This window comes from Bufo bufo, chromosome 5, assembly GCF_905171765.1.
Source record: "Bufo bufo chromosome 5, aBufBuf1.1, whole genome shotgun sequence".
NCBI lineage: Eukaryota > Metazoa > Chordata > Amphibia > Anura > Bufonidae > Bufo > Bufo bufo.
Window position 1 is genome coordinate 492528475 of NC_053393.1, and position 27903 is coordinate 492556377.

Below are 27903 nucleotides of genomic sequence, written 5' to 3' on the forward strand. Positions count from 1 at the left end.
GTGTGCAGTGTACTGTTACAGGGCCCTTTAAGGTGTTATAAGTCACGTACCAGGTTAGAAATGCCAGAGTGGTGTAATGTCTCTGTATGGTAGTAGTAATAGTGTCAACGGTGTCTGGACTCCTGGTTCCTGGCTCACTTGCAATAAAATGAGTGTGGTGCTAGTAGGAGTAATAGAGGAATTTGCAGCAGAAATTGAGATCCAGACCTTGGGTAAAGTTCAAACTTGTCGTTACTGGTTGTAGCTTTCCTCCAAGCAAGATACAGCTTTAGTCTTAGGTCCCAGCAGGTATTGGCAATGGTTGGCAGGAAATTATTTTCTGCTCTCTCATGTACCTGGAGCTCGCAGGAAAGGACGTCTGCTTAGTAGCTCTAAACTGTGGCAGGAATTTGGCTTCTGCACTTTTTATCTTCTGCTGTCTGGGGACTGACTAGCTAAGGAGGAATATGGCTTCTCCTGGGTCTCTGGTCTGTACTCACAGTTTTTTTCACAGGGTATGGTTTCTTCCTGTAACTGGAGGTGTCTGCTTGCTTCTTCCAGCTGAGGCTGCAAGGCTCAGGCTGGGGATGATGATCAATGTCTCAGCCGAGACAAGATCCTTGCTTGGATCCCTATATCTGGGAGCTCCTACAGGCACAGCCTTCCCCTAGCAGGGGTGGCTGACACACTAACTTAACTTCCTTCCCTCCCCATGCTGCAGGAAATGGGCGCAGCCCACTTTGCTCATAGAGGGGGGGAGCTAAACTGGAATGTACTATTCAAGCCTAGGAACACTAAACTGAATTTATTCCTTGCTAACGCATTGCTGCCACCTGCTAGTGAACATGGAAATTACAGCAATATACATTTAACAAGGCTTTTAATGCACATTTGTGAGAAAATTATGTGAAATTACATGAGATGACAATGTAAATGATCTTAACAGGTTGTAGCGGGGTAAAAGTTTCGTAACACAACTCTGGGGTGTTACACATGTATCTACAGGGCCGGATTAACGTAGGGGCGGATTGAGCTGCAGCTCCAGGCCCCTGCTTGAAAATAGGCCCAGCAGCCCGCATAGGCCGCCTCGCTGAGGTTGCCTAGGACGCCATTTAGCAGGGGGCACCCGTAGCGGCTTAAAAACAAACAAAACGTTGGTTATAATTTAAGTGAGGGCGGCCTCCGGCTTCCGGCTCACAGTCACTGCTGTAGTCTGACTCCTACTAGTGAGTAGTGAGTCAGTGACTAACTGCGGTCTGCGTCTGCGAGGCTGCGCCTGCTGTACCTGGCTCTGGCTGGCTGCTGAGGGTGGAACGGAGGCGGAGCTCTGCCGCCCTCCCAGGCTCCCTGAATGATCTTGAATCGATCTGAACTGTCTGAACCCCCTGACCCCTCCCACCCTTGAGCACGTCACGTGACACAGAGAGAGAGAGAGAGAGAGGTGGAGGCAGAGCGAAGGAGGGAGAGAAGGCTGCACACTGAGCAGCAGCCCAGCAGCCACCAGCAATTTGCCTCCCCCGACCCCCAGTGCGGCAGCAGCGGCGGCAGTGCATTGCCTTCTCCTAAAGTCCTAGACAGTTCTTCTGGGACAGAACAGAACAGAAGTGGGCTCCAGTCCAGACCATCCTACCTGGATTGGAGTGCAGCAGGATAGGTGCAGCTGCTTTCTTCTTCCCTAGGACGGACGGACCCCAGGGCGACATTGGTGAATTACTACCTACCGTGTGTTTGTCTCCAGGAGGACCAGTCCCCAGAGCCAGACTGCAGGCGAGACCAGCTCATCTTATTGTCCTGGACTGGTAAGTAGTCAGTAGACAATGCAATATGTTTATTATTTACTGTATTTTTTGCCTTATAAGACGCACTTTCCCCCCCCCAAAAGTGGGGGGGAAATGGCCGTGCGTCTTATAAAGCGGATTGCGGATAATTCACTGGCCGCTATGCTGCACAGCGCGGCCAGCGAAGTATCAGTGTAGAGGGAGGAGGCGGGGGACACTCATGGCGGGGCCCGGTGCAGTGATTCTACTCTAATACACCAGGCTCCGCAACTGTTAAGTACATTCAATCCGAATGGGTCCGCAATTACTGTACTGTACTTACTGTAGTACCTTATGTATAGCATTAAGATGGCGCAGACCAGCAGCTCCCTCGATCATGCGCTGCATGCTGCAGTTCCCTCTTAATGCGCCGCCTGCCTGTTCATTCATAAAGTGAGATAAGCAGGCAGGCGGCGCATGACCGAGGTAGCTGCTGGTCTGGCCGTCTTAATGCTATACATAAGGTACTACAGTAAGTACAGTACAGTAATTGCGGACCCATTCGGATTAAATGTACTTAACAGCTGCGGCGGGGCCCGGTGTATTAGAGTAGAATCACTGCAACGGGCCCCACCATGAGTGTCTCCGCCTCCTCCCTCCACACTGATGCATGTGATGGGGGATCTGTAGATGACACTTATGGGGATCTGTGGATGACATAAGTGTCATCCACAGATCCTCCCATAACAGTGCGTCATCCACAGATCCTTCCATAACAGTGCGTCATCCACAGATCCCCCCCATAACAGTGCGTCATCCACAGATCCCCCCCATAACAGTGCGTCATCCACAGATCCCCCCCATAACAGTGCGTCATCCACAGATCCCCCCCTCATAACAGTGTGTCATCCACAGATCCTCCCATAACAGTGTGTCATCCACAGATCCTCCCATAACAGTGTGTCATCCACAGATCCTCCCATAACAGTGTGTCATCCACAGATCCTCCTATAACAGTGTGTCATCCACAGATCCTCCCATAACAGTGTGTCATCCACAGATCCTCCCATAACAGTATGTCATCCACAGATCCTCCCATAACAGTGTGTCATCCACAGATCCTCCCATAACAGTGCGTCATCCACAGATCCTCCCATAACAGTGCGTCATCCACAGATCCTCCCATAACAGTGCGTCATCCACAGATCCTCCCATAACAGTGCGTCATCCACAGATCCTCCCATAACAGTGTGTCATCCACAGATCCTCCCATAACAGTGCGTCATCCACAGATCCTCCCATAACAGTGCGTCATCCACAGATCCCCCCCATAACAGTGCGTCATCCACAGATCCTCCCATAACAGTGCGTCATCCACAGATCCTCCCATAACAGTGCGTCATCCACAGATCCTCTCATAATAGTGTGTCATACACAGATCCTCCCATAACAGTGCGTCATCCACAGATCCTCCCATAACAGTGCGTCATCCACAGATCCCCCCCCATAACAGTGCGTCATCCACAGATCCCCCCCATAACAGTGCGTTATCCACAGATCCTCCCATAACAGTGCATCATCCACAGATACCCCACCATAACAGTGCGTCATCCACAGATCCCCCCCCATAACAGTGCGTCATCCACAGATCCCCCCCATAACAGTGCGTCATCCACAGATCCCCCCCATAACAGTGCGTCATCCACAGATCCCCCCCATAACAGTGCATCATCCACAGATCCCCCCCCATAACAGTGCGTCATCCACAGATCCCCCCCCCATAACAGTGCGTCATCCACAGATCCTCCCATAACAGTGCGTCATCCACAGATCTCAGTGAAGCCGTGGGGGTGGGGCGGGGGTGCACCAGCGCAGCAGACCAGAGAGACAGTCTGACTGAGACTGTCTGTCACACTGACACTGACAGTGACAATGAGAGTCTGACACCGCTGTGCTGTCTGTGTCTGTCTCTCTGGTGGTCTGACTGAGTGACTAACTGCGTGTGCTGTGCTAGCTTACCTGGCTGGCTGCTGAGGGTGGAGCGGAGGCGGAGCTCTGCCGCCCTCCTGAACCCTGAATGATCTTGATCTGGACTGAACCCCCTGACCCCTCCCTGACTCCTCCCACCCTTGAGGACGTCACGTGAACATATGTGATGTCATGATATGGGCAGATCATCTGATAAGGGGGAGGGGGGGGGGCGGCAATTTTTATCTTGCCTAGGGCGGCAAAAATCCTTGCACCGGCCCTGCCCGCAACCCTTTAGTAGGACCGAACCGTGCCGACTGTCAGATGATGACAGGGCCGGCGCGCAAGGAGAAATCTCCCAGGCCGGCCCTTTACAGAACTCACCAGGACAATGACAGCTGACAGATCAGGTCAGGTGACAGGTCAGCTGTGCACGCTGCGCTTTGTTGTCACGTCAGACTCCTCCCCTGGGGCCTAGGCCATGCCGTAAAGTGAAAGACCGTGACGGCTGCTGCGCGCGGGAAGTTCAAAATTCTTCCTGCGTGGAGTCAGGGGGGCAGCCAGCCGTGAGTCGCGTTCAGCAGCCTTCAGTGTACTGCCCAGAAAACAACTCATAGGCGGTAAGTAAATCAGCATTGGCTCACCTCACCTATTATACTGTATAATTTATACATGTCATTCAGGAGCATGGAAAAGCTGGGTGATTTTTTTCACCTAGCTTTTCCATGCTCCTGAATTGCATATCTGCTTATAGGCATATATATCTTTATAATAGCTTAGCCTGATCTATTATAAACAGATATGCCATTCAGGAGCATGGAAAAGCTAAGTGAGAAATTGTCACCTAGCTCTTCAATGCTCCTGAGTGGTATATCTGCTTATAATAGATCAGGTATTATAAACAGATATGCCTAAAGGCAGATCTGCCATTCAGGAGCATGGAAAAGCTAGGTGACTGTTTCTCACCTAGCTTTTCCATGCTCCTGAATGCCAGATCTGCATATAATAGCTTGGCTATTATAAACATGTATGCATATAAGCAGATATGCCATTCAGAAGCATGGAAAAGCTAGGTGACTATTTCTTGCCTACCTATCTTTTCCAAGCTCCTCAATGGCATATCTGCTTATAATAGATTAGCTTTTATAAACACATATGCCATTCAGGAGCATGGAAAAGCTAGACGTGAATAGCTTTTTCATGCTCCTGAATGACATATCCAGCAGCACTAGTTAACTCCTTGGGGGGTGGCTATACATAATACTGCCATCTATATAGATGGCTGTATATGTAAACTGTGGCCAGAGATGTACACTTAGGCTAAGTTCCCACAGCAAATTTTTCACACGCAAACCCTGCTTTCACACGCATCTGCTTCAAAATTACGCATGAACTTTAGTCCAATAGACTTGAATGGGATTACGCAGACCCGTTCACACTTCAAACTTTATGCATGCGTATTTTCACATGTGTAATTTTGCGTAAATTCACACTTTATTTGTGCTATAAAAAGTTGCTCTGCGTTGCGTTTTCATTTTCAATAAAAAGGCCCATTAAAATCTTCTGCACCAGGCCCATGATGCTCTTAATCCGGCCCTGTGTATCTAATGTGTAACTGATGTGTGTGCAGCATCAATCTTTGTAAAAAGACAATGCCGGTATCTCCCAAAAATTTATTTGGTTTATTTAACGGTTTCAAAGGTCCAAAACACACTGAAATACTATGTCACATATTACTAGCTACAGCTAGATTAGTAATAGCTACTTAATGGAAGCAGGCAAATCCTCCCTCAATTCAACATTAGACAAATAGGGGAGACCAGCTGTACCGACTGGAACAGTTAGCGCACTGGGAAAAACGTACTCCACAAAAATTTGAGGTAATTTGGCAGCCATGGCAGGAATTCCGTGGTTTTCAAACACCCTAATTCAACAGCTTCAAGTACAAAGCATTTTACCTTCTGGTCCTGTCTTATATATACATTTTGTCTATAGAGGACACAAAACCCATTAGTTGATGGAACTGAGATGTAGCTCTCACCCTCCTCCCCCGCCTTTGCTACCCTTACTCCCCTCACCAGCCATATTTATGTTATTTTTCAATGTGCTTCAATCGTTTTTTTTACACAATAAAAGTACAGAGAGCTGGGTATTGCGGATATGCTAGCAATTTTTAAAATAAAAAAATCTAAATGCAAAAAATAAATAAATAATGTGTAAGTGATATGTGTAATGTGTGAGTTGTGTTTGTTCCATGCAGTATGTGCAATTCAAGTAACAAGTAATCATGAGCCCCCATAGCAAAACCATGAACATCTTCAGGAGAATGAAAAGCTTATACTGATATGCACACAATGACATAAAAGAAGTCAGATCGCCGTAATCTCGCGATGCGCGAGCTCGCGCATGCGCAGTTCCTTCCCTGAGGCTGATGTCAGCACAGGGAAGGAACACTATGCCGGCACTGCGCATCGCGAGTTTACGGCGATCTGACTTTGTGAGCAAGGAGGAGATTCGGAGAACGCAGGCGGTGCTGGGCTCCTTCACAGGGGGGCGTGGCTGGGCTCCAGAATGTTTAGTACAGCCCCTTCCCTGGGCTCCTTACCAGGCTGATTTACATATACAGTACAGACCAAAAGTTTGGACACACCTTCTCATTCAAGGAGTTTTCTTTATTTTCATGACTATGAAGGCATCAAAACTATGAATTAACACATGTGGAATTATATACATAACAAACAAGTGTGAAACAACTGAAAATATGTCATATTCTAGGTTCTTCAAAGTAGCCACCTTTTGCTTTGATTACTGCTTTGCACACTCTTGGCATTCTCTTGATGAGCTTCAAGAGGTAGTCCCCTGAAATGGTCTTCCAACAGTCTTGAAGGAGTTCCCAGAGATGCTTAGCACTTGTTGGCCCTTTTGCCTTCACTCTGCGGTCCAGCTCACCCCAAACCATCTCGATTGGGTTCAGGTCCGGTGACTGTGGAGGCCAGGTCATCTGGCGCAGCACCCCATCACTCTCCTTCATGGTCAAATAGCCCTTACTTTCAAAGTTTTCCCAATTTTTCGGCTGACTGACTGACCTTCATTTCTTAAAGTAATGATGGCCACTCGTTTTTCTTTACTTAGCTGCTTTTTTCTTGACATAATACCAATTCTAACAGTCTATTCAGTAGGACTATCAGCTGTGTATCCACCTGACTTCTCCTCAACGCATCTGATGGTCCCAACCCCATTTATAAGGCAAGAAATCCCACTTATTAAACCTGACAGGGCACACCTGTGAAGTGAAAACCATTTCAGGGGTCTACCTCTTGAAGCTCATCAAGAGAATGCCAAGAGTGTGCAAAGCAGTAATCAAAGCAAAAGGTGGCTACTTTGAAGAACCTAGAATATGACATATTTTCAATTGTTTCACACTTGTTTGTTATGTATATAATTCCACATGTGTTAATTCATAGTTTTGATGCCTTCAGTGTGAATCTACAATTTTCATAGTCATGAAAATAAAGAAAACTCTTTGAATGATAAGGTGTGTCCAAACTTTTGGTCTGTACTGTATATAAAATCATTTTTTACACTCAATAAAACCACTCAGAGATATGGGACAGGTATATTGCGGACATGCTAGCGGCGATCTATCCGTGCATGTCCGCATCTCTATAGGGAAAAAGAGGTGACAGAATCCGTTTAAAAGTCTTACTTGAGCAAGGCCCGGTACTGATAAAAGTGCTTCAGGCATCTGCTTTGCGTTTGTGAACAGTCATATTTTCCAGTTGCAAAAACCAGCAGTAGTCCCCCATCATGTTGGGATTCGAGCAGCCTTGATACCTGTTCTCCATTGTAGAAATATCTTTTCGGAACCACTCTCCATGTTCGTTACTTACGTGTCCCAAACTGGGTGAGAAAAAGTCAAGATGGGAATGTAAGAAATGCACTTTCCATGACATTCGGCAGCCAAGTTGTTCATATGCTGTAAGCATGTTGTCTACTAATTCAGTATAGTTTGCAGCTCGTCTGTTCTGCACTACTAGCACAAATGCATCCCAAGCTGCAAGACGCTCTCGCTTTGTCAGATTCTTGTGCTGATCATAAGTAGTGTATTTGTCACATATATATAGCAGAAATTGTCTGGATCGTTGACACATTTGCGTTTATCCATCTTAAGTTTCAAAACTGATAGCACTATAACAGATCACTTTATCAAAATCTGTCCAGCTTGCCTTATATCCTTACTGCTGACATCAGCCTGAGTGCGTCCGGACAGGTCTGGACATGTCCATTGGAATATTTCCAATATAATGCATTCATATTATAACTGAATAGGCTTTGCATGTATAACTTAAAATCTAGACGTGTCAGCAAATTCCGAGTTCATATTTGGAATCAGCGAGCTCATTTTAGTATAAATCACATGTTTTTCTCTCAGTAGCAAAATCATTGTTGCATGGTGTTATAGTTGTCAGTGGCCTGCTGCCCCGGTAGTTAGTTACACCCATGGTGGTATTGCTATTTAAGCACTTCTGTAGTTGACAAGTGTAAACATTTTGCCTTGTATAGACCGGCAACATTTTCTAGGCGTATATATATATATTTATTTATTGTTCCTTTGATCATGTCATAGATCATGTCATAAGCACACAACACACACTGAGATCATTACACTAAATGTACACAAAACAAGGGATCAAACTACTGTAAGCGATGACAGCTAAAATACACCACGGGCGGGTGAAATAAACTCATAGCTAGAAAGCATACAGCCAGGCTGAAACGATCAGACAGGCATGTCCAACAGAATCCGAATTACAATGTGACTAATCCAGCCTGACCATGGAAAACCCCTAAACTTTAGCAGGTTTGAGATTAATGTTAGCTTCATCATCTGGAGAAAACAGACCAAATGACATGTGTTCATAGTATATCTAGTGTGGGAGTTACTTTACAAATGGTAGGCAACTAGCGGTACTGGCTGCAGCATAAGGGTTTTATTTAAAAAATATATATAATTATCCCAACAGCCATTTAAAGTCCAAACACATAAAACACTTATCTTCAGCTCTCACGTGTCCTATAACAGTCCATTTTCAAATAGGCAGAAAGGCGAGAGTCACCTTCAGCAGAATCTTGTCTCTTTCTCTGGAACACTGCGGAGAGGAATCTTCCCAAGTCCTCTCCATTACAGTCTTTTCCTCCCCCTGCTCCCTGGCAGCCATTCCCTTTTTACTACCCCTGGGAGCTGCCCCTGGACTCTTTTCCAGTAGTGTGGAAATCCCGGGATGAACTGCTGGGACAGCCACACTGCAATCCCTGGAACAACCTGCGTGCCACATATCTGCCCTCTAGTACCTCTCCTGCTGGTTGCCTACACTAGATAGAATACAGCTCCATACAGTACAGTAGATATAATACATACAATACAGCTCCATACAGTACAGTAGATACAATACATACATTACAGCTCCATACAGTACAGTAGATACAATAGAGCTAGATATAATACAGCTACATACAGTACAGTAGATACAATACATAGAATACAGCTCCATACAGTACAGTAGATATAATACATACAATACAGCTCCATACAGTACAGTAGATATAATACATAGAATACAGCTCCATACAGTACAGTAGATACAATACATACATTACAGCTCCATACAGTACAGTAGATACAATACATACAATACAGCTCCATACAGTACAGTAGATACAATACATACAATACAGCTCCATACAGTACAGTAGATATAATACATACATTACAGCTCCATACAGTACAGTAGATATAATACATAGAATACAGCTCCATACAGTACAGTAGATACAATACATACATTACAGCTCCATACAGTACAGTAGATACAATACATACAATACAGCTCCATACAGTACAGTAGATACAATACATACAATACAGCTCCATACAGTACAGTAGATATAATACATACATTACAGCTCCATACAGTACAGTAGATACAATACATACAATACAGCTCCATACAGTACAGTAGATATAATACATACATTACAGCTCCATACAGTACAGTAGATATAATACATACAATACAGCTCCATACAGTACAGTAGATATAATACATAGAATACAGCTCCATACAGTACAGTAGATACAATACATACATTACAGCTCCATACAGTACAGTAGATACAATACATACAATACAGCTCCATACAGTACAGTAGATACAATACATACAATACAGCTCCATACAGTACAGTAGATACAATACATACATTACAGCTCCATACAGTACAGTAGATACAATACATACAATACAGCTCCATACAGTACAGTAGATATAATACATACATTACAGCTCCATACAGTACAGTAGATACAATACATACAATACAGCTCCATACAGTACAGTAGATACAATACATACATTACAGCTCCATACAGTACAGTAGATACAATACATACAATACAGCTCCATACAGTACAGTAGATACAATACATACAATACAGCTCCATACAGTACAGTAGATATAATACATACATTACAGCTCCATACAGTACAGTAGATACAATACATACAATACAGCTCCATACAGTACAGAAGATACAATACATACAATACAGCTCCATACAGTACAGTAGATATAATACATACAATACAGCTCCATACAGTACAGTAGATACAATACATACATTACAGCTCCATACAGTACAGAAGATACAATACATACATTACAGCTCCATACAGTACAGTAGATACAACACATACAATACAGCTCCATACAGTACAGTAGATACAATACATACAATACAGCTCCATACAGTACAGTAGATACAATACATACAATACAGCTCCATACAGTACAGTAGATATAATACATACATTACAGCTCCATACAGTACAGTAGATACAACACATACAATACAGCTCCATACAGTACAGTAGATATAATACATACATTACAGCTCCATACAGTACAGTAGATACAATAGAGCTAGATATAATGCAGCTACATACACAGGGGTGGACTGGCCTTACAGGACTGGCCACCTGAGGCCACCAGCAGGATACATAATGATCTCATTCTGTCAGTAATAATTAATACTAGAAGCATCAGGTACTTATGCACTTTAGCCGGCATCTGCAGGTACCTGCCTGAATTCTATACAGTTGAATACAATAGCATGGGCGGCAGTATTTTGTACCACACTGTGGCATTTGGTTCTGCTGGGGCGGTATTTTGTGCTGCACTATGGTACTGCTGGTCCCATCTACTTGTGTTGTCCCCGCCTACTTGTGTTTCCCTGCCTTTTGTCAATTTGGACCCGCCTACAGCATGGGGCTTCTTGACTCTGCCTCCCTGAACCAGTGCTTACTGGGAAAGATTGAGACGTGGCAACCCCTTTAAGGAGTTGGTCATTTGAACGACTTCTAGTCATAATTAAAGGGGTTGTTCCAAGATCTTGATATTGATGTTCTAGCCTTAAGATAGTTCATCAATGTAAGATCGCCGGAGATCCCTCTCCTGGTACCCCCACCAAACAGCTTTTTGAAGAGGCCAGTAAAGTGACATTCATTGGTCACATCACCTAGGTGCAGCTCAGTCTCATTTAAAGAGGACCTTTCATCTGTCTAGCCCTAGTCTAATTAGGGTCTTACCTTATAGGGCGGCCCCCACTGATGTCATCGCACCTTTTTTTTTTTCAAAGACTGGAGCGGTTCTATTCTCCCTGGCTGTGAGCGTATCCAATCAGAGCGCACCGCTCACAGCCAGGGAGAAAAAAAACGCTCCAGTCCTTGAAAGAAAAAAAAAAGTGCCATGACATTAGTGGGGGCCGCCCTATAAGGTAAGACCCTAATTAGACTAGGGCTAGACAGATGAAAGGTCCTCTTTAAGTGAATGGGGCTGAGCCGCAATACCAAGCACAGCCACTATACAATGTACGGCGCTGTGCTTGACAAGCTGCGACGAGGCCACAGCATTCACTGGAGCGCCCCGACCTCCTCAAACTGTTGATCGGTGGTAGTGCAGGGTGTCAGACCCCCACCAATCTGATGTTGATGACCTATCCTGAGGTTAGGTCATCAGTACTAAGAACCCAGAAAACCCCTTTAAATAGATTTTAGCATTTGTGAAATCCTGACGGTCACCATGTATTATGCATGAACATATCATGTTATCCTAAGAGTTGCAAAGGACTCCTGTGACTGCATCAGCCCAGATGACGATGCCTGCGGACAGCCCGCCTGAAGACGACTTCAAGGCCTATTAAATGCACTTGATTATTTCATCAACATAGAGGGAAAGTAATAATTTGTTATTTGAGCCTGTCCTACAAGGCAGAATCACCATAATGTATATTGACACGCCGTGTGCGGCCGGCAGACATCTGACTTCCATTTGTGCTGATGCAAAGTCTTGACACAGAAGGAGCTAAATCAATAAGTGGCTTCAGGAGAACAGGGGGGAGGGAGGTGGTTTCGGTGACTTCTTCACATGTCCACAATCTGCTATCTACCTAGATGTAAGTGAGTTAAGTGGATCTCCCTTAGCTGCTGGGGATGAGGTTACCGCACCCGTCCATTATCTTAATACAGAGTTGACTGAATTAACAGGACCTTTTCCAGATTTAATGATACAGTGGGGACGATATCACCGGCTTTATTCAATATTGCGCCTCTAAGTGCTTTTAGGGAGGAAAAAACATGGCGGTCTTTGTATGTAATCTAGATATCGCAAGGCTGCCGGCTGTACGTCTGGAGGACAATGTTCCGCTAAGTAAGCATACCGCCATGTAGTACAGGTGCCTCCAAGACATAACCATAAATTTCTTGTGAACATCCGGTCCGGATCCTGAGAAATGCTTTTTTTTTTTTTTTTATGTCAATAAGGTTTTCGGTGCATTGTGGTAACCCCCCCAGCCATTGGTAGATGAGAATATAGTGAGAGCCAGGGGCAGACTGACCATTCCGGCAGCGGTGGCAGCGGCAGGGAGAGATGAGCGCTTCCATTGTGGAAGCGCTCATCTCTATATTCATCTGATAAACAGTGTGGGGCAGGGAGAGACGTCTCCCTTGCCCGTTCCTCTGATAGGCTGCAGTCCAAGTGCCTGTAGCCTATTAGAGGCCAGTGCAGGCAGCGCGATGACGTCATCGTGCCACCTGAGCCGTACAGAGCGGGACACATTTTGGTGCCACTATGGGGAAGGGGGGAGAGAAGCATTATGGGGGCATTTATGTGGGGCAGTCTATAGGGGCATTTTATACTGCCACATTATGAAGGGCACTATGGGGACGGGGGAGGAGCACTATGGGGGTATCTTCTAGGGGCACTATTTAGGACGGGGAGGAGTACTATGGGGGTATCTTCTGGGGGCACTATATAGGATGGGGAGGAGCACTATGGGGGCATCTTCTGGGGGCACTATATAGGAGTATTTTATACTGGCACAAATTATAGGGGCACTATGGGCACCTTAGCTCAACTGGGGGCACTAAGTGTTTTTTTGTAGTGGCACACAGTACGGGTCATTGGATCACATGAGGGCACTCTGGGGACATTGACTCCACTGGGGGCACTAAGAGGAGTTTTTTTTGTTGTTTTTTTTACTGCCACACAACAGAGCATTTTTTGTACTGGCGCACATTATAAGGGGGCTTTATTGCAACTGTGGGACTATTGGAGCCTTATTACTTCTGGTACACAATTACTGTTGGGGGCACTGTAGGAGCACTATTACTACTAAGTGCACTCTGGCACAGAATTATTACTATTGTTGGGATTTTGGGGAGCACTATTACTGTGGGGGACCCCTGGCACAGTATCAGCTTAGCACAGTTATTTTTTGGTTATGGTTACACTGTTAGTGTCAGGGGCTTTTATTTGCTAGGTGCATTTATTTTTTTAGAGCATTGTGTTCCAATAATTATTGAAGAGAGCGCTATCTGTGTGTAAGTAGTATTTTTAGGGGGTTTATCTGTTTCTACAGTATAGTTTTGGGGGGCACAGCGTCTTAGTATTGGGGTTGCATGATGGGATGTTGAGAAGCTGGGAGGAAAAGTAGGAAACTAAGATGTCTGTCTGTCTGTCAAACTCTGCAGAGATGAGAGATGGCTGAAAGAAATCATCATGGTGGTCTGGTCTGAATGGAGAAGATGAAGAAAGAGAACATCTACATCAAAGGAGACGTCACTGGATGTAAGAGGTATGGGCGCGATATATGGGTGGGGCTGTGTGTGGGTGTGGCTTGAGGGTGGGTGGGGACACAGGGGCCCCATAATCTCCTATTGGCCGGTGAAGTGCCCCTCCCGAGACCAGCCTCTGGATCCGCCACTGCCCCCAGCATCACCCCCTCTTGTTTGATTAACAGTTCCTGAGATTTCAGAGACGGTATTGATGACACAGGGGAAGCCAAGTGCACCAAACAGAGCAGCCCCACCCACAGTGCACCACAAACCTTGTTTGCATAAAACAAAACATTTATCTGGATCAGAGGACTGGATTTTCACAAGAAAGGTATGGTTATGTTTCTGGCCTCTATCCTATATGGTATGCTTAATTTCCTTTAAAGGGAACCTGTCACCGGGATTTTGTGTATAGAGCTGAGGACACTGGTTGCTAGATCGCCGCTAGCACATCCGCAATACCCAGTCCCCATAGCTCTGTGTGCTTTTAGTGTGTAAAAAAACCGATTTGATACATATGCAAATTAACCTGAGAAGAGTCCTGTATGTGAGATGAGTCAGGGACAGGACTCATCTCAGGTTAATTTGCATATGTATCAAATCGTTCTTTTTACACAATAAAAGCACACAGAGCTATGGGGACTGGGTATTGCGGATGTGCTAGCGGCGATCTAGCAACCCATGTCCTCAGCTCTATACACAAAATCCCGGTGACAGGTTCTCTTTGAACCATAATTTATTGTAAGAAAATGTCTGTTGTAAGGCTACTTTCACACTAGCGGCAGAGGATTCCGGTAGGCAGACCTGCCGAAACCTCTATAGACCAAAACACCACACAACTATAAAGAGTCACACACAGTACCTTATACTCCAGACGCAAAGTCACTGTTCATGTCCGACCGGACGAACCTAACGCGGTGGCGTGCACAGCAGAGCCTACAAGTCGATACTGTACCGGTGTAGGCCTACACAGAAACAAGTTGATCCTTTACCTTTAGCGTGCACGCTGTTCACGACTCACCAGATCCAGATCTGCTATGGCTCACGGTGCGGGCGGAACCCTTCCTTCCTGAGGTGGTACTGGTATCAGTTGCTGTATGAATCCAGAACTCCAGTACAACTCCTTAGAAAAATAAATCCTTTTCGTTGAATAATCTCTCTCAGACTCCTGCAGCAGAAACAGAGTCTCTCACTTCCTGCAGCCTTTGAACACAGTGCAGCCAACTCACCAGGGACACAGCGGTATCTGGTGGCTGGAGTTAGTACTACTGGCAATAACAGTCTATAAGTTCCTAACATTGAACTGATGCAGCCTGTGTGTTTCATAGGAGCACCCTGCAAATAATCCCAGTTCACATGAAGGTCCACTTAAGGGTATATGCTCACCCTCTCCCAGCTATGTCCAGGCAACTTGATTCAGGGAGTGCCATGAAAGATAGTAGACCCTTTAGTAATTATAACCGATGCCAGCATGACAGGTTGGGGAGCACATGTAGGGGAGAGATTACTTCAGGGTTCATGGGAAGGATTGATCTTTGACAGTTCTTCAAATATGAAGGAACGGATGGCAGTGTTTTGGGCCCTGCAGAGTATCCGTCCCCTAATTCAGAATCGGCACTTAAAAGTGTTGTCAGACAATGATTCCACAGTAGCATATCTGAACCATCAGGGCGGTACCCAATCTACACCATCTAGACCAAATCACTGAATAAAGTGGCCTAAATGGGAGGAAGTGCTCAGAACCCCAAATACTGTAGCGTATTTATAACCGGGGGAGCAAATCCTCCTCATGTGGTCTGTTGCTAACGGCAATCCCCAGCAAAAATGCATACAATGGAGGATGCCTGCAGCGGACCACATGTACCACAACAACATCTTACACACAAATGGCTATACAGTTGTGTTCAAAATAATAGCAGCCAGACATAACTAACCTGATCAATCACTGTTTTTGGTAGAAATGATATTTCTACATGGAAAATAATTTACTAGCAGGTGTAGTAGAGTAATAGAAATCCAACAGTCATGACATGCATGCTGCTGATTCTGTGTAATTGAATCGCTAATTGAAATAGGCATGTTCAAAATAATAGCAGTGTGGAGTTCAATTAGTGAAGTCATTTATTCTTTGAAAAACAGGTGGCAATTATTGCCCTTATTTAAAGGGAATAAAGTATCTAAACTGACTATACAGACGTGTTGAGCGGCGCCCAGGGATCCCCCTGCACTTACTGTTATCCCCGGGCGCCGCTCCGTTCTCCGGTTATAGCCTCCGGTATGTTCATAGTTAGAGACGCCGGCAGGTTCCCCTGGGTGGAGCCTTTCTCCTATGCTGTAGCGCTGGCCAATCGCAGCGCTCAGCTCATAGCCAGGCTATGAGCTGAGCGCTGCGATTGGCCAGCGCTACAGCATAGGAGAAGGAGGCCTTCCTTATGTTTTTCCTCCTTTTCAGATTATTCCCAGATTTCTGAAGAAAATAAGAGAGGACAGGGCAAAGGTGATTGTTGTAGCTCCTTTCTGGCCTTTTCAAACTTAGTTCACTTGGCTAGGGGTCCTGTCCATCAGAGATCCCTTGGTTTTTACGGAAGTTCACCCTCCAGTGAAAGGCCTTCACTTGACAACATGGCTTTTGAGCGACTGTTACTAATAGATAAAGGTTTATCTGAGTCAGTGATTTCAACCCTTTTAAATTACTTCTAGGATATATGCTAGGATCTGGTCTGAATTCTTTAATTTTTTTAGACATTTGTCCATCTCCCTCTTGTCAGCTTAGCCTTCCAAAAATGTTTGAATTCCTCCAAAAATGCTTGAATAGAGGTTTGTTGTGAAGCACCTTCAAGGTGCAGATAGCAGTATTAAGTGTGTTGTTTGACTATAGATTGGCTTGTCACCTCTCGATTATTAGATTTTGCAGGTCTATATAGAGGGAGACACCTACTAGGATTTTGAGATGTTCCCCTTGGGACCTTAATTTAGTGCTGCAGAGCTTAGTTAAGGATCTGTTTGAATTTCTGAATAACATTCTGATAAAATTGTTGATGTTTAAAGGGGTTGCCCGGGTTCAGAGCTGAACCCGGACATACCCATAATTTCACCCAGGCAGCCCCCATGCTCCGATGCGCTCCCTTGCCCTGCACTGGATCGCGCAAGGTAAGGTGTCTTTTATTTACAATAACACACTGCCGGGCGGAGGCTTCCGCCCAGCAGTGTGTTCGATGACATCACCGGCTATGATGGGTGGGCTTTGGCGCTGCCCTAGCCATTTTACAGGCTAGAGCAGCGCTAAAGCCCGCCCTTCAGTGCTGGTGATGTCACCAGGCTTCCTTGCAGCCCTATGGAGAGCCCGGTTTGTCACCGGAACTCCAGAAAAAACCTTTGACCTGCGCGAAGGAGAGCATCGGAGCATGAACTGCTCCGATGCTCAAGTCAGGGGGGCTGTCTGGGTGAAAATGGGGGCATGTCCGTGTTCAGCTCTGAACCCGGACAACCCCTTTAAGTGTGTCTTAAGAATATGGGAGCTTCAAGCATTATCTATCAGCTGGCCCTATACATCTATTCAGGAGGATAGAATTTCATTTAGGCTAGACCTGGCTTTTCATCCTAAAGTGGTGGCACATAGGCTCCAGGAGAGAGTCCTTCCATCTTTCTGGAATAACCCCAAAAACTCAGTAGTCAAATATAATTGACTAGATGTTAGGAGGTGTGTGCTGGCGTATTTAGAGGCTGCAAAGGAATGGAGAACAACTTCCTCCTAAAGCTACTTTCACACTAGCGTTTTTACTGGATCCAACAGGGTTCAGCAAAAACACTTCTGTTACTGATAATACAACCATCTGCATCCGTTATGAACGGATCCGGTTGTGTTATCTTTAAAATAGCTAAGGCGGATACGTTTTCTATTGTGGCAGATTGTGGCAGAGAAAACTGACCCGTCCCCATTGACTTGCATTGGGGGTCATGCCGGATCCATCTTGCTCTGCATCCCAGGACGGAAAGCAAACTACAGCATGTTGCGGTTTTTTCTCTGGTATGGGAACGCAACTAAACAGAACAAAATGCATTTTGGTGGATTCCGTTTCGTTCAGTTTTGTCCCCATTGACAATGAATAGGGACAAAACTGAAGCGTTTTTTCCCGGTATTGAGCCCCTATGACGGATCTCAATACCGTAAAACTAATAATAACACTAGTGTGAAAGTAGCCTTATTTGTACAATTTCCAGGTTGAAACAGAGGTAAAGCTGCTAGTAAGGGAACCTTAGCTAGATGGATTAAACAAGCTATATGCTTAGCTTATGTTTCCATTCAAGATATTTGCAAAGCAGCTAATGGAGGATCTGCATGAACTTTCTATAGACACTATAGATTGGATCTTTTTGCTGTATTTAAGCTTCCCTTCGGGCATAAGGTCTTACAAGCAGTGGTCCCTCCTTGAATTCTTCACTTCTCTGGAATCTAGTGCTGTCAGAATGATGGGAAAAATGATAACTACTGTACACTGACAGGTAATTTGATTTTCCAGAGTCCATGACAGCACCCCTTTAATTCCCACCATTTATTTTTTATGTTGGTGATGGGATTTTGGTTATGGTATCACCAAAACAGAGAGAAAGAGGAAAATAGATATAAATAAGACAGACATACCAACATAGCGGAAGCAGATCAATTCTGGTGAAAAATATAGACGTGGAAGGTGTGTGAAATTTGTGAAATTGGAAGGTGGTCTCTCTTCCCTGGAAACTACTGAATGAGGGAGAGGGAAGTGGACCCTCTCTCCTAGTGCTGTCATAGACTCCAGAAAATCAAATTACCGGTGAGTGTAATTATTATTTTCTCCCATCTAAAATAATGGATCTTAGAAATGGCTAAAACGATTGCCAAATGTGCATAAATAACAGATGCTTAATATACTGATCCGTTTTTCCTCTTTATTTTTCTGTTCTTCTGACGGTTCAGAAGAACGGAAAAATAAACAGTGATGTGATGTCCCTTACCTAGAGATGTCTACTAGACAGCAATGCACTCTGTGAATGTTTTACATCTACTTTTACTGATTGTGCTGCCAATGATCATTTACAGGGGTTCTGGGATTGCAGTATTGGTTGTCAATCCTTAGGATAGGCCAGTGGTGGCGAACCTTTTGCAGACTGAGTGCCCAAATTGCAACCCAAAACCCACTTATTTATCACAAAGTGCCAACACGGCAATTTAACCTGAATACCAATATAGTATATCTTCCATGTAGTTTATTTATCATTTATCTATAGTAGCCTGCCTACATTCAATGCGCTGCCTGTGCCGTTCATAGTGCGCCCTGCGCTGATGAATTGCAGGCATATTGGTACACCTTAGACTTCTTCCAAAGTGCGGGTGCCCACAGAGAGGGCTCTGAGTGCCGCCTCTGGCACCCGTGCCATAGGTTCGCCACCACTGGGATAGGCCATCATTATCAGACCTGTGTGGGTCCAACATCCAGCACCCCCCATGAAGGTGAAGCATGGCTCAGGCAAGCACTCTTTTACTTGTGACTGTGCTGGATACTGCGGCTTTGCTCCTTCCAAGTGATACAAGCCTTCAGCCGTAAATACAGGAAACTTTCACAATCTAGGTGATAACATTGTGTACTCATATGTTTCAAATAGGAACTGCTTTATTTCTGGAGAAAGGAGAAATCTGGGATATGAAATGAATTTTTTCGCTTGCCAGTTGGATACAGCTTTTGGAAAGGTTCATCACATGCGATACATGTGTGAATCCTCACAGCATACTGGCTCAAAAACACGACTTAAGAATCTCATAGGTTGACCTCTATCCACATGAATTAGATTTTTTTAGGAGAAAGGTGTCATCTGTAATACTGGTAATGCTTTCTATACAGTTCTACATATAAGAAATTAAGATAATTGCTTTAAAATTCCCAGCTGGAATTGTAATTGCAGAAAGGAAGACGTCTTAAGTCTTAATTTATTCATCTCAGGCTTCAACAATCAAAACATTGGGACGTTTGTGTCTATTAAATTTGCATAGACAAACACTCCCTATCAGAGTACGAAAACATATACTGTGTCAAGCATCACATTGGATCAACATTTCAACTGGGTTCATACAGTAAGTACAGATTTAGTGACATAGACTAATCACTAGGTGCTACCTCTACCCATGAACATCATTTCATTATTTTCATAATATCATTTTAGCTCATTTTCCCCTTCAAATTATTAAATTATAAAATTGTGGCCTGCAGCCACAACTAGAGGGAGCCTATAGTATTTGGATACATACAGCTCCCATGTCTTCAGTACGATCCTAAGCTCCCTCTAGTGGTGGTGGCATGCAGACATATTGTTACCATATAATTGGCTGTGTCAGGAGAAAGCAGGAATGTAGAGCTCTGTGACAATAAAAAATGGAGGTCCTAATCAATAAAGAATTGCTGTTTTTAATTCCCAGTACTTTAAATCCCTGTTCTCTCTATGACATGTTGAGGCTAGAAGGTGATCTAAATTTTTATGCAGACCTACATAAAAGAGTGTCAATTATTGAATAAGAACATTCCCTCCAGACTAAATAGCCCATAGTGAGCAGGAATTTGAAGCATTGCTAACTTTTTACATAACTTTGCATAAATCAATAGTACAAGTGACCACAATAAACTTTGTAATATGTCTTATCTGTGAGAAATGTCTAGTTCTAATGTTGTCAGCTGGTTTTTCACTTTGAAATGTGCTTGAAATCCACCCTGGACAGGACCAGGATGAAGTATCACATTAAACATGTCAATACAGGTTTATGGAGAGGGGAGGGTAGAACAGTGAGCAGCAGCAGGAGTAAGAGAGTAGACAGACCCAGACAAAGAGCTGAATAGGACGTTTATATCTCAGCATGAGTTCTTTATTCATAACCATACAAGTCAGTAATTCTCTGTAATGTCCTCCATTATACTGCCTTGTTCTGAGTGGGTAAGAGAAGGTTAGGAAGCAGATTCTCCTCTACTTGCTGTGTATGGCAGCTAGTCTCCAACCACCATCTCTGGGAGAACAGTTGTTTCTGAACTCCATGCCCTGTAAAGACCTTATGATGTCACAGGGTCACGTTACAGATTAGTATTGTAATATAAAAATAATAACTAAGCCTAATAATAGTGTTTAGGGCAAGGCCCATGGTCAGTTTCATATTGAGGCTGTGCCCCTGTGATGTCAGAAGTTCCTTAAAGGGTTTCTGTCACCAGAATTAACCCTATTAAACTAGCTGACATTAGCGATGTGCTAATGTCAGCTGAACCTAACTAGCCTATTCCTACTTTTATCTATGCCGCCGTTACTCCAGAAATATAACTTTTATAATATGCTAATTAGCCTCTAGGTGCAGGGGGTTCGTTGCCCCTTCTCCTAGAGGCTCCGTTCTCCCACCTCTGGCCACGCCCTGCTACACTAGATTGACAGGGCCAGGCAGCATTGGTCTCCTACTGTCCGCCCTGTCTGCCGTGTAAATCTCGCGTCTGCGCCCTCCCGTTCAGTATTTGGAGCAGGCGCAGTGAGTGAAGGGTGCTTGCCGGCTGCTGGCTTCCTCACTGCGCATGCGCCGAATACTGAACGACGCAAGATTTCCCCAGTGCACAGGGCCGGCAGTTGGAGGTGAAGGCTGCCTGGCCCTGTCAATCTAGTGTAGCAGGGCGTGGCCAGAGGTGGGGGAACGGAGCCTCTAGGAGCAGGAGCAACGCCCCCCCATGCACCTAGAGGATAATTAGCATAGATAAAAGTAGGAATAGGCTAGTTAGGTTCAGCTGACATTAGCACATCGCTAATGTCAGCTAGTTTAATAGGGTTAATTCTAGGGACAGAAACCCTTTAAGGAGCAGGAAGTTTAGACACTATCCTGGGAGAGCTGTAAATTAAAAATTTACTATGCACAGAGGAAAACTGCTAAAATTGATGTCGTGGACAGAAATAGTGTTATTCCGCACAGACACACACTGTACTATTGATTAATGCAGAGGTTTTTTTTAAAAGGTTAGTTACGCTTTAAATCAGTGAATTTCAAGTTACATTGAATTTTTACATCTCATCACCATGACGACGTAACAAGGAGATTGACCCCTGACCTCTGTAGGGGGAGGAACAAAGAAAGGTTAAAACACCCCCTCCCTTCACCATACACCAGTGTTTTCCTGTCCCTACAGAGGCCAGGGCAGAGAAAGGTCTCCCTGCCTGGCAGGATGAAGATTTTATTATTTTATATTGAGTTCCCTGCGGGGAGGTGTCATGGAAATGTGGCATTTATCTTTTCCGTGAGGTTCCCCTGCTCGCCGGCGGTCTCATACCAATGCTGAGCAGGGGAGAGAGACGGGAGGACTCGCTCTGGTTAACCTCGTGGTTTAAGCTGGAGTGAGCGCCCGGCACATGAAGCGCTCTGAAACATCGTCACTTCCGGTGAGTCCAGGAAGTGACCCAGGAGGCGGTGTGCGGCGTGTGGCATCCGGTGATCAGAATGCCAGCTGGATAAAGCGGGGAGCCACGAGTCAGCACTGATCTGAGGTCTCTGATGAATGTGTCAGGTCCTGAGCCGCATTTGCCCAGAGAGCTCGATGCTCCTTCTCTGCCTCCTGTAAGTTCCCTGCGGGGATTGTTTTTACTCAGACACTGTTTATTAAGGCACTGGGACATAAGGGGGTCACCCTTATTCTAGGAAAATGGGTGTTTTTTCTTTCCCTCTCTGGCTGGTGGCGCACGGTGGTGATTTGCACCTGGTCGCATTTTTGTATATATATTATCCTCCAGATTCTGGTCTGTTCTCGCCTCATAGGTAGCAAAAGAGGCACAGAAGAAACTTAAGAAACCAGCAAAATGTATTTCTTGTTTCAAGAAATTGCCGGATTTGTACCCTAAAAAAATCTGCAGGGATTGCATTGCAAACATTGTCCGTGAGGAATGTGTCTCACTAAGGGACGAGTTTCAGATACATGATAGAGGAGGAAATGAAGTCTTCTTTGTCCCAGATGTCTGAGGCTAATCCGGGACTGTTACCACCAAAACGGCAGAGAGTAATAGCAACCTCTTCATCTGATTCTGAATGTTTGGGTGACGATGCCTCTTCCTCTAGACAATGGGAGGAGGAAGACCCACTTTTGGAAGGAGAAGTTTTGGAAGGAAGAAAAAAGTTCTACTTTGCGGCAGACGAAATGTCTGACCTTTTGAAAGCAGTAAGAGCCACCATGAAGGTGGAAGAGGTTCAAAAAGCGCATTCCATCCAGGAGGAGATGTTTGGTGGTTTAAGAGTTAAAAGAGCCAGAGTGTTTCCCATTAACCAAAATATCCATAACATGATTTTAGAGGAATGGTCCGACCCTGAGAAGAGACTAGGGGTGTCTAGGGATTTCAAGAGCCGTCTGTTATTTGATCCCGCAGAGTCAAAAATATTACATGAAATTTCTAAAATAGATGGATTCAGGTGGCCAAAAAACCTTCATTGCACTTTGAGGATGCGTCTCAGCTAAGAGACCCCATGGAAAGGAAAGCGGACGGTTTATTACGTAAATCTTGGGAAGCGGCTATATTTAATCTGGAATCCAACATTGCGGCAACCTCGGTCGCAAGGTCTATGCATCTTTGGTTGAATGAGTTGGAATCTCATCTAAGGAACAAGACTCCTAGGGACGAAATAATAAATTCCATCCCTCTTCTTAAATCAGCAACGACCTTCTTGGCAGATGCTTCTGCCGAATCTGTCAGATTTTTAGCCAAGGATGCGGGACTTTCCAATGTGGCCTGTCAAGCTCTTTGGATGAAGTCGTGGTCAGGGGACAAGACTTTAAAGATTAAGTTATGTTTCATCCCCTTTTCAGAATACATTTTTGGCCCAGTTTTATATAAAATTATGGAAAAGGCATCAGATAAGAAAAAGAACTTTCCTGAGGATAGACCATACAGGAGAAAAATTGCCTTTCGTTCCTTTTTGGGCCAGGATAAATACTATAGGGGGAAAGGGAAGTCAGGACGCTGGAGTTACCCTAAAGGGGGTCGGGGGAAAGGGTTTCTCCTTAATCCCCAGATCACCGCCTGGAGATAAGCAATAAAGCCAGAGTAGGAGGGAGACTGAAGAATTTTCTTTCATCCTGGAAAAAGATAACATCGAGTCCCTCGGCCCTGAAGGTAGTCAGAGTTGGCTACAAGATAGAGTTTTCTTCAGTTCCCCCGAAAAGATTCCTGGTGACAGACCTGGGGTCTGTAAAATCACAAAACAGCATTTGGCAGGGGGTCCAAGATCTAATAAAACTAGGAGTTGTTGTTCAGGTCCCAGTTTCACACCAGGGCCAGGGATTTTATTCCAGTCTTTTTCTAGTAAAAAAGAAAGAAGGTTCCTTCCGTGTGATAATAAATCTAAATGCCTCAACAAGTACATAACTTACAGGAACTTCAGGATGGAATCCCTGGGGTCCATAATCCCCCTGATAAAAAAGGATGCTTTAATGTGCACAGCGGACTTAAAAAATGCATACTACCTTATCCCGATCCACCACAATTCCCGAAAATTCCTAAGATTTGCCATAAGAGATCAGAGAGGCAACATTCACCATTTTCAATTTACAGCACTTCCGTTTGGGATCTGCTCTTTTCCCAGAGTATTCACCAAACTGGTGGTTGAGATGGTAGCGTATCTAAGACAAAAATAACTAGTTTTAGTTCCATATCTAGATGATTTCTTACTAGTAGGAGATACAGTAGATCGTTTGTTAACAGATCTAAACACATTTCTATCCATGCTGGAAGAACTAGGCTGGATTATAAATCTAGAAAAATCCTGTCTACAACCATCAACCAGCGTACGATTCCTGGAAGTCATCCTGGACTCTCGAGTACAGACCACTTTTCTGCCTCAAGACAAAATCCAGTCTTTAAGGGAAAAGGTCAGAACCTTCCAGAGAACGAGGGTCTGTTCCATAAGAGAAGCAATGAGTTTGTTGGGACGTTGACATCATGCATTCCCTCTGTAACATGGAGTCAACTACATTTCCGTATCATACAATCCTGGATTCTGGAAATCTGGGACAAACAACAAAAGACTCTGAATCAAAAGGTTCCCATTCCAGGTACAGTGAAATCATCCCTTTGCTGGTGGAAGATCCACAGAAACCTCTCAGAAGGGGTAGCCTGGAGAAAATCACCTTATATCCAGATCAAGACGGACGCAAGCCTTGGAGACTTTTATTACCAAGGCTCTTGGCCCCTATCAGTAAGCAGCCAATCCTCAAACTTCAAGGAACTGAGTGCGGTGTGGGAATCCTTGAACATGGCGAGAGAGATTCTTCAGGATAATCACCTGAGGATCCTTTTGGACAACACAACGACAGTTGCTTATCTCTCACACCAAGGAGAAACGAAATCAAAGAAGCTTCTAGCTCTATCAAACAACATTTTCTACTGGGCAGAGAAGAATGTAAAACCTATCAAGGGATCTCTGAATCAAACAGAATTGTCCCTGAACTTGGAGGTCTTCAAAATGATAGTCGACAGATGGGAGACTCCAGACATAGACTTGTTTGCTTCAAAAGACAACAGGAAGGTGAAAAGATTCTGTTCCCTAGATCCCAGGGGCAATCCTTGGGTGATAGATGCATTTGCCTCGACACAGGATTGGAGTCTGTGTTATGCTTTTCCACCCATAGCGCTAATTCCGAGGGTGATTCAGAAAATCCAACAGTAAAGATGAACAGTTTTAACCTCTTGGCCAAAAAGGCGTTGGTTCTCCTCCCTCAAAAGACTTTCTATATCCAGCCCTTGGACTCTTCCACTCAGGAAGGACCTTCTATATCAAGGTCCCATTTTACATCCTCACCCAGAGTTCCTAAAACTGACAGCTTGGATCCTGAGGTTGAAATACTAAGGCACCAAGGCCTCTCAGACAAGGTTATAGCCACTCTCAAGTCCAGTAGGAAAAAAGTGACCTCCGCCATCTATTTGAAAATTTGGAAGAAGTTCTGTTTCTGGTCGGGGAACCATCTCCGAACCTTGAGAGGCCAAAAATACAGATGATCTTAGATTTCCTTCAACAAGGACTAGAGCTGGGCCTCAGACCCTCTACATTAAAAGTCAAAGTAACGTCTCTCAGCTGTTTCTTCAATTCAGACTTAACTAATCATAGATGGATCAGGAGGTTTATGAGAGCAGCATCTAGACTGAGACCCAAATTGAAATCACGAGTCCCTTCCTGGAACCTTAACACTGTTCTAATTGTTCTAACAATGAGTCAGTTCGAACCTCTGAGAGACTGTTCACTCAAATTCCTATCTTTCAAGACAGCATTTCTAATTGCGATCACGTCTGCAAGGAGACTGGGTGAAATCCAGGCTATTTCTATTAGGGAACCTTATCTAAGAATCTTGGAAGATAGAATAGTGCTTAGGCTGGACCCGGGGTTCCTTCCTAAGGTGGTGTCAAATTCTTTACAGGGATCAAGAGATTATCCTTCCTTCTTTAATAACCCCAAAAATAGTAGGGAATCTACCTTTCACTCTACATATGTTAGACGTACGGTTTTGGAATATCTAGAATCTACTAAGTGTTTCAGGAAGTCTGATAGCCTTCTTATTCAGTTCTCTGGGAAGAATAGAGGTGAAAAAGTGTCCAGATCCTCCATTGCTAGGTGGATAAAAAACACTATTACCTATTGTTATAGTATGCAGCGGTTTTCTTGTCCCGTTAACTTAGCAGCTCACTCAACCAGAGCTATGTCCTCATCCCAAGCGGAGAAAGCAGGGGCCTCTTAGACGACATTTGTAAAGCGGCAATTTGGTCCAGTATGCATACTTTTATAAAGCACTACCGTTTAGATTTTTCCAATACTTCTGAGTTGTCTTTTGGACGTAAAGTCCTCCAGACAGTAGCCCCCCCTCAATGTTATAATTTTGTATATTTCCTTGTTACGCCTTCATGGTGATGAGATGGAAAATCTGAATTAGACCGGTAATTCGGTTTCCATGAGATCACCATGACGGCACATTATTCCCTCCCAATTTATTTTTTTGTAAAGATTCATTGTTGGTATGAAGTAATACCTTCTGATTCCATATTATTATGTCACTATAATCTAATCACCATCAATTTGCTCTTTAGTAATTTTGGAAACACTGGTGTATGGTGGAGGGAGGGGGTGTTTTAACCTTTCTCTGTTCCTGCCCCTACAGAGGTCAGGGGTCAATCTCCTTGTTATGCCGTCATGGTGATCTCATGGAAACCGAATTACCGGTAAGTCTAATTCAGATTTTCCTATATACTATACACTCACCTAAAGAATTATTAGTAACACCATACTAATACGGTGTTGGACCCCCTTTTGCCTTCAGAACTGCCTTAATTCTACGTGGGCATTTGATTCCACAAGGTGCTGATAGCATTCTTTAGAAATGTTGGCCCATATTGATAGGATAGCATCTTGCAGTTGATGGAGATTTGAGGGATGCACATCCAGGGCACGAAGCTCCCGTTCCACCACATCCCAAAGATGCTCTATTGGGTTGAGATCTGGTGACTGTGGGGGCCATTTTAGTACAGTGAACTCATTGTCATGTTCAAGAAACCAATTTGAAATGATTCGAGCTTTGTGACATGGTGCATTATCCTGCTGGAAGTAGCCATCAGAGGATGGATACATGTTCTCATTCTGTTTACGCCAAATTCGGACTCTACCATTTGAATGTCTCAACAGAAATCGAGACTCATCAGACCAGGCAACATTTTTCCAGTCTTCAACAGTCCAATTTTGGTGAGCTCGTGCAAATTGTAGCCTATTTTTCCTATTTGTAGTGGAGATGAGTGGTACCCCGGTGGGTCTTCTGCTGTTGTAGCCCATCCGCCTCAAGGTTGTGCGTGTTGTGGCTTCACAAATGCTTTGCTGCATACCTCGGTTGTAACGAGTGGTTATTTCAGTCAACGTTGCTCTTCTATCAGCTTGAATCAGTCGGCCCATTCTCCTCTGACCTCTAGCATCCACAAGGCATTTTTGCCCACAGGACTTCCGCATACTGGATGTTTTT